The sequence below is a fragment of the Apodemus sylvaticus genome, chromosome 13 (assembly GCF_947179515.1).
Source record: "Apodemus sylvaticus chromosome 13, mApoSyl1.1, whole genome shotgun sequence".
NCBI classification, from domain to species: Eukaryota; Metazoa; Chordata; class Mammalia; order Rodentia; family Muridae; genus Apodemus; species Apodemus sylvaticus.
The window spans coordinates 12,027,546-12,042,850 of NC_067484.1; the positions used below are offsets into that span (position 1 = coordinate 12,027,546).

Below are 15,305 nucleotides of genomic sequence, written 5' to 3' on the forward strand. Positions count from 1 at the left end.
TCATTTATTTTTTTTCCAGACCCCTGAACATTCTGAAGCTAAATGACCAATATTCATAGCCTCACACCATTTGGAATCCTTGTGCAAAGATGATTTTTTTTCTTTAATTCCAAACTTCTTCAGCTTTGCTGTGACTGATGCCACCTGCTCTCAGTCCCTCTGCCTCTCACTCTCCCCCCCCCATCAGTAAAGTCCCCTCTCTGCAAACACGTGCACCCACCATTCTACCAGCAAAATTCACCCTAATGGAATGTCTCTCACCCCATTGAAATTGTGCTCAATGAGTTTATCTGAATTGCTTAAGGCTTTTAATAGCACCAGCATTAGATGGAGAACTAATCAACCCTGACATCAGCAAGACATTCTCGATTTAAAACTCTCAGCTAAATCTGCATCCATTAATCACGTTAGTTAACTATCTTGTTTGGCTTGATTGGGCTTGATGGTGTAAACATTACAAAAAGTTATTTTTTTTTTTACAGTCAAGTTTATATAAATGAACCAAGTCTTACAAATTAGTTACTTAAATCGAGTTAATAAAAAAAAATTGAAGGTTTGTTTTAAATGCTTCCCTTACAGTTTCAAATAAAAACTTTCTATAACATGTCTCCTTTTATCTTTCCTCCACCTGCTTGCTGTTGCAATGTCACTTTTCAGATCTGTGTCTCTCATTAAAGATGGCGGACTGAGAACATGACAAAGCGGGCAGCAGGCTTGCTTGCAGAAGTTTGAGGCCCCGGCTTCAGACCCCATCACCTCCAACAGCTCGTGTGTTGGCTCGTGTGCCTGAGCCCCAGCCTCTGGGGGCAGACAGTGGTCAGAGTCCAGAGCATCCCTGACCAGCTAGTCTAGTTGATCAGTGAAAGACTAAATAAATATATTCATTTACTCTCCTCCCCGAAGGCTCCTGAGACCAACAGTGCCTTGGCTAGTTGCTCAACAAACAAGAGAGAAGGAGGGAGGATAAAAAACTGGACCTAGAAAATGTGAATCTTGCAATGTCACAGTCCGGAGTTCATGTTTCTCTGCCAGCAGTGGTCAGGGTGGACTCCTTAGTGAATCTCTTGCAGTTTTCCACCCTCCTCTGAGCCACGTGGCTACCACAGCCTGGCTGTAATGTGGCATTCTAAAAATGAATATCATTAAAGTTCATTGTACATACAAAAGGGTAAGAGAATTGTCCTGGTTACTGGTCAAGCCGATTAGCCAGTTAGTTATAAGAAGGCAAAAAAAAAAATGATGATAGAGAACATTTAAAATATTTGTTTTCAAAATATTTTAAAGTAAATACATGCACATAGGTTAAATGATCATTTACTATATCCTATATCCTACCATGGGACATGGTATAACATTTCCATCTTAAGAGTTTTTACTCGTGACGAGACATCATAAACATGGCAATTCTTATAAAAATAAGCATTTAATGGAGGCTTGCTTACAATTTTAGAAAGTTACTACATCATCATCCTAGTGGGGGAAGGGTGGCACACATTACAGGCATGGTGCTGAAGAAGCAGCTGATAGCTATATCCTGAATATGAGAGAGAGAGACAGACAGACAGACAGACAGACAGACAGACAGACACTGGGTCTGGCATGAGCTCAATGCCCACTGCCGTTAGCACTATTCCTCCAGCAGGACCACACATCTTAATCCTTCCCCAAAAGTTCTTCAATTGGAGATCAAGCATGCAAATCTGTGAGCCATTGCAGGGGTAGTGTTCTCATTCAAACCACCACAGTATCAATCAGGTACAACCTTACTGTATCGTAAGAGAGCAACCTATCAAGCTTAACTAGTAGATGTAGTTAGTATGCCAATTTATCACTACTGTCAAATTTAGGGGTTCTTGAGTACCAGTTTGGCATTATAGGTGTATGGGAGGAAATTAAGGAGGATTTAGAATGTCTGGGTTCTATACTGCATTCATAAAAATAGAATGTAACAGTCCATAAACCTATTGTGAGTGTCCACTGGACTGTGCAAAAGTTCTAGCCATTGCCACATCTCTGCAGATGAGCTGGGAGAGGGTCATGGGGCAGGGAACATAGAGGATCTAGTCCCACCCTCTCCCTCTTGCTCACATAAGGTATATCTAGCACGCCCATGGGTTTTGTATCAGCCAAGTGCCCACCTGGTCTCCTCACCTGAGAACCAGATCCCCTAGGCTTCTGCCTGTTTCATATTGGACAGACCGATCATCTGTCTGTCATGGAAATGTCTGCTCACCCCTAAACTTTTCCTCCCTACAGTGCTGCATCTTGGTGAACGGGCCACGGGCCATGTAATGACAAAACCTGGACTTCCTTTATGTCTATCTTCCATAAAGACCAGTCAATTCTGTTTCTCAAAGGTCACCGCTTCCTTCTATTTCGACTGTCATCTTTCATAGCTCCAAGCCCAAACCTCTTCACCTTTTGTTGACTTATAACAAAGGTTCCTTCTTGGTTTCTGCTTCCCCACCAGCAGCTTTTGTCACACTGAAGATTAGGTGTCATTCAAATCTAGCAGAAGACTCCGGAGTGGCTGTGTGATCTTACGATGATCTTTGACATCGGAAAAAGAGTCTCTCTATAATCACTTTCACTAACTCTGCGGGCCTCCACCCTCCCTTTCTAGCTGTGTCCAGACAGCCTTGTCGTTCTAATCCTCCCAGTTTCTCAACAACTAGTGGCCTAAGGGGATCCTCTGATTCTCCTCCTTCTCCAGAGATAGTCACACTAACTTCTGGGGGTTGGATATTCTTCTTTCTCCATTATTTTTCAGACATCAGCTTAGTTTGGGTGTACACATGAGTATCACTACATGAACAGATTGGGGGTGATCAGTTCTTTTCATCTACCATGTAGATTTGGGGGATTGTCTCAGGGTTTTATTGCTGTGAAGTGACCATGGCAACTTTTATAAAGAAAACTGGGATTCAGGGATTTAGTCCATTATCTTTATGGTGAGAAACAGGCAGCCCACCACAGACACAGTGCTGGAGAAGCTGAGTTTCACATCTTGATCTACAAGTAGTAGAAAGCTGGGCATAGCTTGAGCATATATGAGAGCTCAAAGCTCACCTCTACAGTGATACACTTCCTCCAACAAGGTCATACCTCCTAATAGCACCACTCCCTATGGTTCAAGCATTTAAACACATGATTCTATGGGGACCGTTCCTATTAAAACCACCACAGGGATCAAACTCAGGTCATCAGACCTGGCAGCAAGTACTTACACCCTTAGAGTCATCATTGGTCCAGCTGTATGCACACATCTCTCTCTCTCTCTCTCTCTCTCTCTCTCTCTCTCTCTCTCTCTCTCTGTGTGTGTGTGTGTGTGTGTGTGTGTGTGTGTGTGTGTGTGTGTGTGTGCATGAGGACCCACATGCATGCACACACATGCAGGTACATGTGCACATCTCTGTGAATTCATGTAGAGGTCAGAGATAGGTGTTTTGTTTTCTTCAATTGTTCTCAACCTTATATTTTTAAGACTGGGTCATCTGTTGAACTTGGAACTCCAAAATTCAGATAGATTGGCTAGCCAGCAAGTCCCAAAGAGCCTCCTGTCTTTTTGGAATATTCAGAGGTCCTATGTAGCTCTGAGGAGATGCGGGAGTCTCGTATGGTGCATCATAGCTACTCTGATCTAAGACAGTAATAATCTTGCCTAACTTGAAGGAAACAATTATTCAACAGAGGCCAACAGAGGAGCCTGAGTAGGCAAGATCCCTGACACAGGAGCACCACAATGTCCTAAGCACTTTTCAATGGATTGCCAACATTTCAACATTGGCAGATTTCACAACCAACCAACAAGCAAATCAAAGAGTTCTGTTGAGTAATCACCCGATTTGGTAAGACTGCTATGCCGTTCATGAGGGCAACAAGCTGAACTGAGCCTGCATCCTTGTAAATGCCACACACAGTAGCAGAGTCTGCTGGATATTTCTGTAGAGAAATAAGAAGGGCTCAAAACGGGAAATCTGTGTTGTTTGATTTCTTACATGGGTAGTTTCACCTACAAGCAAAGTCCTGAACAGACTCTGTTGTCTGATAGAGCCAAGGACTATTGACAGGATGCCATGCCACTTTAGATGTCTAGCAGTAAGAGAATTCAATGTGAAATCTATATTTTAAAGACTTATTTTTATTTATGTGTCTGTGTGTGTCTTGCATGTTCACGAACACATGTGCAGGTGCTAGTGGAGGCCAGAAGGGGACACTAGATACCTTTGAGCTAGAAGAACCTGTGGGTACTGGGAACTGAACAGGCCTTTGCAGGAGCAGCAAGTGCCCTTAACCACTGAACCACATCTTCAGATCCAAATGTTAAACATTTTGAACCATATCTCTTTCTTATTTAAGTTTGGCTATTTTGAATGTGTAATGGCTAAAGAATTGTTTTGTTTTGGACTGTGACTATGAAAACCAATGTAGAATAATTGTCTATGTTAATATGCCCACAGTTAGGTATAACATAAGTTGTTGATTTTTTCATTTTATTTTTTATGTGCATTAGTATTTTTCCAGCATGAGTGTCTGTGTGAAGGTGTCAGCTCCTCTGGAACTGAAGTTGCAAACAATCGAGAGCTGCCATGTGGTGCTGGGAGTTGAATCCAGGTCCTTTGGAAGAGCAGCCCTGCTCTTAACTGCTGATCCATCTCTCCAGCCCTGATTTGTTATAATGCCATGGGCTAATGTCTTCTACTTATTTGTTTTGCCCTTTCTGCAAGTTCACATTAAATATTGTAGATTCTCTAGCAAAGAGGGCAGGCCACTCTCCACCCTGCAATGATGCAGAAAGCCTCTTTTGAAAGAGCGACCCTGGGAGGCAGAGGCTGCACCCGCGGGCTTTGTGCTTCTCTCAGCTCCAAAAGCTTTGGTGATGGGTAAAGTACAAGGACAGGAACACAAGAGGTTTTCTACAGCGATGAAATGATGTGGTTTATAAGGAAAGTGATGGTGGATTAATGACTATAATTTCCTAGCAGTTACGATAAGTAAATAAATGTTCCTGAACTATTTTAGTTTGGGTAGAAGTGAAGAGAAGAAAAAATGTCATTATGTCGACAAATCTTATTTTAAAACACTATTCTAGTATAATTCCTTATTCTAGATGGGAAAAAATATGTCAGGGAAATTATGCCTTTCACTGGAGTAGAAAATATAAAGTTTTAAATTATATCACCTCCCACATTGAAATTCACCAACACACATTCAGAAAGAGCTAAGATTTAAAATTCTAGAGTGGGTGTTTAACATACATGTTTGCACTGTTATCGTAAGTAGGCATTTGGACGTAATAACAAAAATGTGACAGGGAACTTGAACATTAGATGACACTGTAAAATTAGTCACCAGGAATGACCAACCTCCCTCTCAAATTGTAAATTATTATTATCAAATAAATGGAGCTATTTAAGTCTATCTACACCCCCCACTTTCGGAACCAGAAAGCTCACCGTAGCAAAAGGAAGAAAGCATGACATTGAAGTACTGATTAAACAACTGCCTGCTAATGCTTTTCAGCGCTCACAGAGGAACAGGAACGCAAGGTGCCGTGTGACATACTGTCTTTCATGAGAGTGGTTGTGACCATCTAAATGATGACCTAACTAGACTGAGCCTAGTACATTTTCTACAGGTTCTGACGACAAGGCTCATCAGGTAAAGGCCCTTGCTCATGTGCCTGATCTGACCCCTTGGCCCTGCATGGTGGAAGGAGAAAGCCAACTTCTGTATGTCTTCCCCATACATGCGCCATTGTACACATGCATGCACACATGCTACGCACGCACACACGCCACGATCACACGCACACTCATAATACTAAATTCTGATAATTAATTCTCTGCTGGTGAAACAAGCCAATTCAAGACAGCTTAGATTATATAGGTAGGTTTATTGGGGAGCTGATCTCAGGTGATTTCACTGGCCCCAAGGACCGAGGCCAGGAAGTCACCATGGAGGGGGTGAGGGAGAACATAAAAAAAGAAAGGGTGCACACACACAGAGAAGGGAAGGAGAAGAAGAAAGAGAGAAACCAAACAAATTCCTATAAGGAGGGTAGGGGGAAACTAATGAGGGCCCTCCTTAAGGATATGCAAGTGCTAATCAATTGCAGGGAGAAGAGACTCTTTGAAACATCTTTTTAAAAATCCTTTGAGAATTTCATATGATGTATCCTAAGAGTCTTGATTCCTCAGTCCTCCTCCCAGATCCACTTCCACATCCTGACACACTCCACTTCATGTGAGTTTTGTTTAGTAGCGTGTACCACCACCTGTCTATGCTGCCCATGCCCTTCTGGGTGTGAGGTTATCTATTATGGTGTGGTGGATTTATTAGGAGCTTTACCTTTAAAGAAAACTGAATCTCTTTTATTCCAAACCCACATGTTGTTCTTAGCTCCTTAGTTAGGGACCAGGGCTCACAAACCTTTTCCTCCATGATAGAATGCTGGCCAGCTTGGTCTTGTGTGGGTCTTGTGCAGACTAGCACAGCTGCCGTGAGCTCTTGAGTGCAGTGGTCCTGTCCAGCCTCTGGCTCTTACAAACTTTCCACCCTGTTTTCCGTGGTGACTTTTGAACACTGGTGGGAGGGGCCCACTATAGATGTTGCATTTGTGCCTGATAACTCACTCCACTGACACTTAGTCTCTGCATGTTGCAAGTTGTGAAAACTGTTCTGTCTGAGACAGGGTCTTACTCTGTAGACAGGCTGGCTGGAAGTTCACAGAGCCTACCACTTCCTCTCAAACACTGGGATTAAGGACAAGATCCACCCCATCTGCTGAAGACACACATTGGGATAAGGCTGTGACCACCATGCCTGACAAAGGAAAGCCTTTCAGAGCAGAGTTGCCTGCAAACCGCCCAGGACACCTAGAGACACAGCATTAGAGAGTCATCTCCAATGTTGGAATGTGGCTTTTCAGTGCTCCAACTGGCTGAGTCCCCTAGGCCTGGTGAGTACAACTCCCAGTAAACATCCTAGTTCACCAAAAATGGGTTTAGAAGGAACACTTTTTTTCTGGTCTGTCTGTCTTTGCCCTCGGAATCAGGGGTGAATAAAAACAAATTCAGGAAAAGTGGCATACCATAAGTCAGTGGTAAGAATAAAAGCAGTTCTCACCTATCTCCTACTAGGGCTGTCTAAACTCTAATATGAGTGGCCACGGGCAGAGAACATATATAGATATATATTTCCCCCAAATATCATGTTCCATAGTAGTAATAGCTGACTAGCCTGGAACTTGCTATTGCTATGTAGACCAAGCTGGCCTTAAACACAGAGAGGCACTCTGTATTAGGTGTCTCTGCCTCCGCCACCGCCTCCGCCTCTGGGCGTGCTTAGACAAAAGGCACTGTACCTCCATGCCTGGCCTTCATGAATTTTTTCATAGTAGTAAAATGACATTATAAATCAATGTGCAGGGGCTGGAGAGATGGCTCAGTGGTTAAGAGCACCGACTGTTCTTCCGAAGGTCCTGAGATCAAATCCCAGCAACCACATGGTGGCTCACAACCATCTGTAATGGAATCTGACGCCCTCTTCTGGTGTGGCTGAAGACAGCTACAGTGTACTTACATATAATAAATAAATAAATGTTAAAAAAAATAAATCAATGTGCATTTTTAATACATTGGTAGAAACCTGAGGTGGCAAAATGAGGAAGGCTACAGATGTTATCTGATGACTTGTTTTAGCTGCAGGGTTGGCGGAAGGGTGGGGTCTGTTTGTACATTCCAAAGGGACTTAACCTACGAGTCACAAGGGTGTTAGGTCAAACAGTGTATACCTTGGTTGTTGAGAAGGATAAGATAGCCCAAGATAATTTGTCTTTGGAATTGCAACATTCAAACTCATCCCAATCATTCGGTAGTTTAACAATCAACCTTCTGAAATGCTTGGTCTTCAAAGCCGCGACTTCCTGTTTGAGGGGAACTTAAGTTCACAGCTGTACTCAGTGGATTTTGCTCAGTGTATGTTCAAGCAGGTCAAAGTACCCCTGTCTTCAGGAAGCACTTGGGAACCAAGGGAAAAGACCCAATGGTTTTCGTAGGTGTGCCTAGGAGAGTTGCTAGGCTCTGTATTGTATTGTACTGTATTATGATATCTTAGCTTATGTTATGTTGTTATATTATGTTATATCACATTATACTCTAATATATTACTCTATATTATATCATGTTATATCACATTATACTCTAATATATCATATCGTATCATGTCATGTTATATTGTATTATGTCATGTTATATTGTTATGCCATGTTTTATTGTTATGTCATGTTATATAATGCATGTCATGTTATATTATGCTATGCCATATTGTATTATGTTATGTCATGTTATATTATGTTGCCTCCTAAACTTTTTTCCCCAAGTTTCAAGGTAGAAAATAGCATTCCTGAGAGATCACCTCAGGTTTGTAATTCTGAGTTTCTTTTCCACCACTCCTCTCACCTGTCATAAGATAAAAAAAAAATCTCTCAGGAGGCACAGTGCAACACGAAAAGTAAATAAACATCCTGATACCTCAGGAAGGTGTTCTAGGCTGATTGATGGTGTATTTCCCCTAATTACAGAAAAGGGGTACAAGAATATTAGGCCTAATTTCCTCCTTAAAAATTTTTCACTGGGCAGTGGTGGTACACTCCTTTAATCCCAGCACTTGGGAGGTAGAGGCAGTTGGATTTCTGAGTTCCAGGACAGCCAGGGCTACTCCGAGAAACACTGTCTTGGGGGAAAAAAAAAAAAACCAAAAGAAAAAAATTTAGTATTTGAAGCTGAGTGGTAGAGACATTCACCTTTAATTCCAGCATTCAGCATGCAGAGGCAGGCTGCTCACTGTAGGCACACAGGGGCACACACCTTTAATCTTAGGCAGAGGCAGGTGTATCTCTGTGTACAATAAATACATTTTATTTATTGTTATTTTGTATATAGGTAGTTGTGTGTGTGTGTGTGTGTGTGTGTGAGTGTGTGTGTGTGTGTGTGTGTGTGTGTGTGTATGTGTGTGTGTGAGAGAGGGGGACATGGACATCACATTATGTATGTGTGAAGGTCAGAGGACACGTTTGGAAGTTGGTTCTCTCCTTCACCATGGTTCTGCTCTAGCTTGAAGCACCTCTACATGAGACATCTCACTGGCCCTCACTTGTATTTTTCATCATTCAAAAAAAAAAACATTGCAAATGTGATGCCATTTTATCCCCAAAATGTGTGAGTGCACATACTTAAACATTCATAGTCTTCTAACCACAATGCCAATCAAAATCCTGAGATTAACATTGATATAACACGTCTTTTTTTTTTGTGTGTGTGTGTTTGTTTGTTTGTTTTGGTTTTTTGAGACAGGGTTTCTCTGTGTAGCCCTGGCTGTCCTGGAACTCACTCTGTAGACCAGGCTGGCCTCAAACTCAGAAATCTGCCTGCCTCTGCCTCCCAAGTGCTGGGATTAAAGGCGTGCACCACCACTGCCTGGCAACATGTCTTTTTCTAATAACCAGGCCTTATTTACACTAATACTTATTTTTTCTTTTTAATATTTTTAAAAAGTCTTTTTAAACAAACATTTTCCAAAAGTGTTATTGCACTGGCTACTTTTGTTTCCAATTTGACACAAACAAACTAGAGTCATTGAATAAGGGTCTCATTTGAACTCCCCTACCCCGCTGGCCACCTGCAAGCCTGGGGTGGGGGGTTCTTGATTGACGACTGATGTGGGAAGGGCCGGCTTTTTGTGGGCAGATGGTTTTGAGTTGTATAGGAAAGCAAGGTGAACAAGCCAATAAACACGGTTCTTCCATGGCTTCCGCTTCAGTGCCTGCCTGCCCTGCCCTCCCTCAATGATGGTCTGGAACGTGGACGCCTAAGCAGAAGTAGATCACTTTCTCCCCAAGTTCCTTTATCACAGCAATAGAAACCCTAACAGAGATGGAAGAGTCTTGTAATGAAACACAGAGAAAACTAGTAAAATTAGAGGGTTTAATAAACTAGATTCACAATTATATTAAATCTAAATGATGGGACTGGGCCTCAGTCCATAGAATGCTTGCCTAGTATGTCCAACGCCCTGCACTCACTCCCCAGCACCGTGTTAAAGAGGGAATGGTGATCCCAGTACACCTTTAATCCTGGTCCACAGAGAGAGAGTTCCAGGTCAGCCAGAGCCAACAGCAAGTGCATTTTGTTCTGGCAGAGCTCAGTTCCCAGCAACCACATAGTGGCTCACAAATCATCGCAATCCCTGGGCATCTGGTACCCTCTTCTAGTCTCCTCAGGTGCTAGGATTGCATATAATGTACGCACATACATGCAGGCAAAACACTCTTATACATAAAGTAAAACTAAATAACCCTGTTTTTAAAACATTCAAAGTCATTTTACTCAAGGGACTCTGCCTCAGCATACAGAGAGCAATCAATCAGTACATCAGATGTCAACCTGGGGTGTATGTGTGTGTATATGCATATGTATTCACATGTACACATGTACCTGCACATGTGTCTAGACAGATGTGAATGAACATACAGGCACATGCACATACACAAAGTAATTCTAAAAGTATCCTGAGACTGTTTGTTTCAGATCTTGTATTACCTTCTCAGATTCCAATTTAAGGAAGATTTTTCTAAGCTGGGCAGGGTTGCTCCCACCTTTGCTCCCAGCACTTGAGAGACAGAGGCAGGTGCATGTCTATGAGTTCAAGAACAGCCTGATTTAGGCAAGATCCAGGACAGCAAAGGCTATTACAGAGAAACTCTTCCCCAAAAGAATGTTTATTCTTTGCCATTGTATATTGAAAGTCTATAACTTTTTTTTTCACTTCATGAGGTTCCTAGTTAAGTGGGTTTTGAGTCTTAGAAGAGATTTTGGCTTTTTTTTTTTCCCGAGACAGGGTTTCTCTGTATAGCCCTGGCTGTCCTGGAACTCACTTTGTAGACCAGGCTGGCCTCGAACTCAGAAATCCGCCTGCCTCTGCCTCCCAGAGTGCTGGGATTACAGGCGTGCACCACCACCGCCCGGCTTGGCTTTTTTTTTTTTTTTTTTTAACTTTTTGGACACTTACTGTGTAGATTTGGAACTCACTATATAGAACAAGACGACCTTAAAGTCACAGAGATACACTTGCCTCTGCCTGAGATTAAAGGTGTGTGCCACTGTGTGCCTACAGCGAGCAGCATTGAGACTGCTATATATTATGGGAATGTTTAGGGATGGAATACATGGACTTTAATTGAAGTGAGACTTCAGGGGCCAGGATTACAACACAGCTGTGGTTAGTGTGGTTTTTTATTAAACCTAACTACATTTAAAATCAGTATTGAAACACACCTCTGGTTATGTTTATGGGAGTGTTTCCGATAAGGTTTAACTAGAGAGGGAAGGCCCAGCCTGAATGTAGATGGTATCATCCTACGGGTCAGAGCCTCGGACTGAATACAGAGAGGGCCAGTGTTCCTTTTTCTCTGCTTCCTGACTAAGGACGCTGTGTGCCTAACTGCTTCATGTTACCTTCTCTATGTCATTCCTGTCATAGCAGAGTAACACTTTTAAAACTATGGGAAATACTTGTTACCTTGGTCAGGAGTGTTGCCACAAGTTACTAATAGTTTTCTTTGCAAGAATAAGAATGTCTGTATTGTAGCCATTGGTAGCAAAATGATGTAGGCAAAACACTTAGCATCATCTATCACAGAGTGGGGATTCAATATATTATATTTATTTTATTAATTTTAATGGATATTTTTACATTTATAAATACTTTAGAGAATCATCATTTATTTTTTTCTGTTTTTATTTTTTTTCAAGTTTTCCTTTTCGGCAATTTTATTAGTTAAAAATTTTGTTCAGTGTATTTTGACCACAGTCACTATGGTCTCTAACTCATCCCAGATCCACTCTCCTTTCCTCACCTACCCAACTTTGCATCCTTTGTTTTTTCTTTTGTAAAGAATATCTATCACGTTCACTTTGTGCTGCTCTTACCCTCTTGGGTGTGTGGCTGTCTCCTGGGGCATGGCTGCTGCCCCCTCCCAGAGACCATACACCCCTAAAGAAAACACATTCTCTTTCCAGCCACTATCAACTGCCAATCTCGACCTCTGGAGGCGTGGGACTGTTTGGTTTGAGCATGCACAAGTCTTGAGCCTGGGGTCCCACTGCCTTGAGGACACATGACTGTGTGTGCACACGTGCAGCTACCCTTCTGTGTTGGGATACGCTTCCTTGCTGTCACCTTCTGCCTCTTACAGTCTGTCTTAGTCACTGGGAAGAGCCATGACGACCACGGGAACTCCTATAAAAGGAAGGATTTAATTAGGGCTTGCTTATGGTTTCTTTAGGTTTAGTTCATTATCCTCAAGGCAGGGAGCATGGCTGCACAGCAGCAGACATGGCGTTGAAGAAGTGGCTGAGAGGTATACAGTAGCAGGGAGAGCCTGAGCCTGGTGTGGGCTTTTGAGACCTCCAAGACCACGCTCACAGTGGAACACTTTCTCCAACAAAGTTACACCTCTTCAAATAGTTATTATAGGTGTTCCGTGTAGGGCTGAGAATTTTTTTTTCCTGTTTTCCAAGACAGGGTTTCTCTGTGTAACTGCCCTGGCTGTCCTGGAACTTCCTTTGTAGACTAGGCTGGCCTCTAACTCACAGAGATCCCCCTTTCTTTGACTCTCTAGTCTGAGATTAAAGGTGTGCGCCACCACTCTTGGGTAGGGCTGAGTGGTTCATGGCTTCTTATCTTCATTCTCCATCAGGCGGGGGTTCTTTGTGTTCATTGCTGTTACATAAAGAAGAGTCTTTGATGAGGCTGAGAGATGAACTAATCTGTGTCTCTGTGCTATTTGCCTTTTTTGTTTAAAAAAGGTATAATTAGAAGTGGCTTCTAGCTACTTATACCAGATCAGGTAGTCCTTTTTGTTGACATTGAAATGACCTCCTAGTGTGTCATACTGGTGGTGTCACTACATCCTGGCTTTGGAATGTGTGAAGTTCTGGGGATCAAACTCAGGGCCTCACACACATGCTCTATTACTGACCTATTTCTAGTCTTTTTTTTTTTTTTTTTTTTTTTTTTTTTTTTTTTTTTTTGTGAGGCAAGGTTTTTCTAAGCTGGCTGTCCTAGAACTCACTCTGTAGACAAGGCTGGCCTTGAACTCAAGAGATCTGCCTGTCTCTGCCTCTCAAGTGCTAGGATTAAAGAATTTCCAGTGCCCAGCTTATGTCTCTAGACTTAAATGGCCAGATAATGCCAATCACTTTGTCCCCCTGCACGAAGTTTGACCTCCCTGATGGAATATATTAAAATCACATGGGTGAAAAGATGAATTCAATCCTATGATGTTGTGGTAACATAATTATTGACTATTATGACTGGAGACCGAAATGATCCTCATTGTGCTGGGTCCCCTCTTCCTAGGTTATTAGAAGTGCTGGGAAGAGACTGGAACTTTTGAGAAATGGAGCACAAAGGAGTTACTAGGCCTGTGCCTCTCGAGTGCTGAGATTAAAGACGCCTGACATCACCATCCAGTCCCTTCCTAATTATTATTCAGCTTATGTACCCGTGCTGTTCCCACTCACCCTGCTAACTGTAGACACTGTGGGAATTACTTAATGGCCAGGGACCACTGGAGCGCCACATCCTACCCTGTCCACTGTACTTTTAAAGATTAGATGTGTAAACTGATTTTGGCTATGTGAGTCAGGGCTTTTTTTGGTTATTGTTTTATTCGAGACAGGGTTTCTCTGTGTAGCCCTGGCTGTCCTGGAACTCACTCTGTAGACCAGGCTGGCCTCGAACTCAGAAATCCGCCTGCCTCTGCCTCCCAAGTGCTGGGATTAAAGGCGTGCACCACCTCTGCCCCGCTGTGAGTCAGCACTTTAGACTAGAAAAGGTTGACTCTGGAGTTTAGCGTTATGTTTCACTTTTACTAGCTGTGTAATCTTGGAAATGGTTATTTGATTCTCTTACATTGTAATTCCCTACTGTGGATGCATGAATCACAATGAAAATTCAACATTATTCTCAGGAACCATTAGATTCGCGGCTCCCTCCGGTCAACACATGGGAGACCCTGTTTTGGCGTCGTTGGGTTATCTGTTTTCATTATCTAGGGTAGCACCTTTGACACTCAAGTTTTCATATGAGAACCCCAGAGGTTCTAAGCTGACACCTTGGGGGACCAGATGCAGAGGAAGGTCCTAGCGCAGGCCCCGCCCCTGCCCTTCCCAGCATCGCCCTCGGGTTCGAGGGATGGAGACAGGGCGCGGGGTGCTGCGGGTACGGTCCCGCTGAGTATCCTCGGGAAGACGACTGTCCTCCCACGAAGAACCAGCGTCACCAAGCCCAAACATCTTCTGCCCTACAGATTGACTCTCTAGGCTTTCCGTTTCCCTTCCACCAGGGAGGGTGGAACTTCCTGTTTTCTCCCGTAGGAACTTCCGGAAAGTACCGATGGGTTAAAAACAAGTCGACACGCAGAGCCGCTGGCCATTCGAGGGAAAACAGAGAACGTGAATTAGGTCTTTAGCCAAGGGAATTGTAAAACCTTTGTTTTTCGGTTATGGTGTTCTGTGCTCCATCCAGCGTAGTCGCCCTGGGAACCGCCGGAAGTGGCTCAACGGAGAGACAGGAAGTCCCGCCTCTTCCTCCCAGAGGGAAGACGGTGAGCCGGAGGAGTCAGTCAGAGGGCCGAGCAGGAGCGATTTCCCCGACAAACAGGTGAGTTATTCTCCGGCGGGGCGGGGGATCTGGGGGCGGGGATGGTCCGGGCGTCGGCGCGGGGATCAGGGGCGGCGGCCTGCGGGCCCGGGCTGGTGGCGCGGCGTCGGGAGCCCACGGGCCGGCCGCGCTCCCGCCCCCTCCCCCGCCTCCGCCCCTCCCCGCCGGGCCCGACGCCGCCCCGCCGCACGCCGGGACCCACGCCCTCGCCTGTCGGTGCGCACGTCCCGCTGCCCCGCGCCCTCCGCCCCGCGCTGCAGCAGTCGGCGCCGCGGCGGCCTCGCGCCCTCTCCGGCCCCTTGGGCACGGGTTTGCCTTCGACTGGCGCGTTGACAGCCTTGCTCAGAGTCTCCGCGTTGTCCTCGGATCCGAGATCTGGCCGTTCTCCTCCTCGTCCTAAGGGAGCACGCTTAGCTTCCGCAGCCGTAGCGCTGCCCCGCGCCCGCTCCGAGGGGCGAGCTTCCTTCTCAGGCTCCGGGCCGCCCGCTTCGGTGCATTCGGCTCCCCTGCCCAAGCTGCTGCCACTCGCGCTTCTTCCGTTATTCTATGCTGGTGACAGGAGCCCATGACGGAAAGGG

General features: G+C 44.3%; 1 protein-coding gene across 3 annotated transcripts in view; it reads left to right on the top strand.

Moving 5' to 3' along the window:
• Positions 1-14,625: 14,625 nt before the first annotated feature.
• The window catches only part of Znf407 (zinc finger protein 407), a 395,230-nt gene continuing 394,550 nt past the window's right edge, over positions 14,626-15,305 (top strand). Inside the window, exon 1 of one of the 3 annotated variants that reach the window (XM_052201475.1) lies at positions 14,626-14,727. The gene's annotated coding sequence lies outside the window, so the exon portion shown is untranslated. The remainder of the gene's footprint in view (positions 14,728-15,305) is intronic. The other 2 variants (XM_052201476.1, XM_052201474.1) reach the window with 2 other exon arrangements.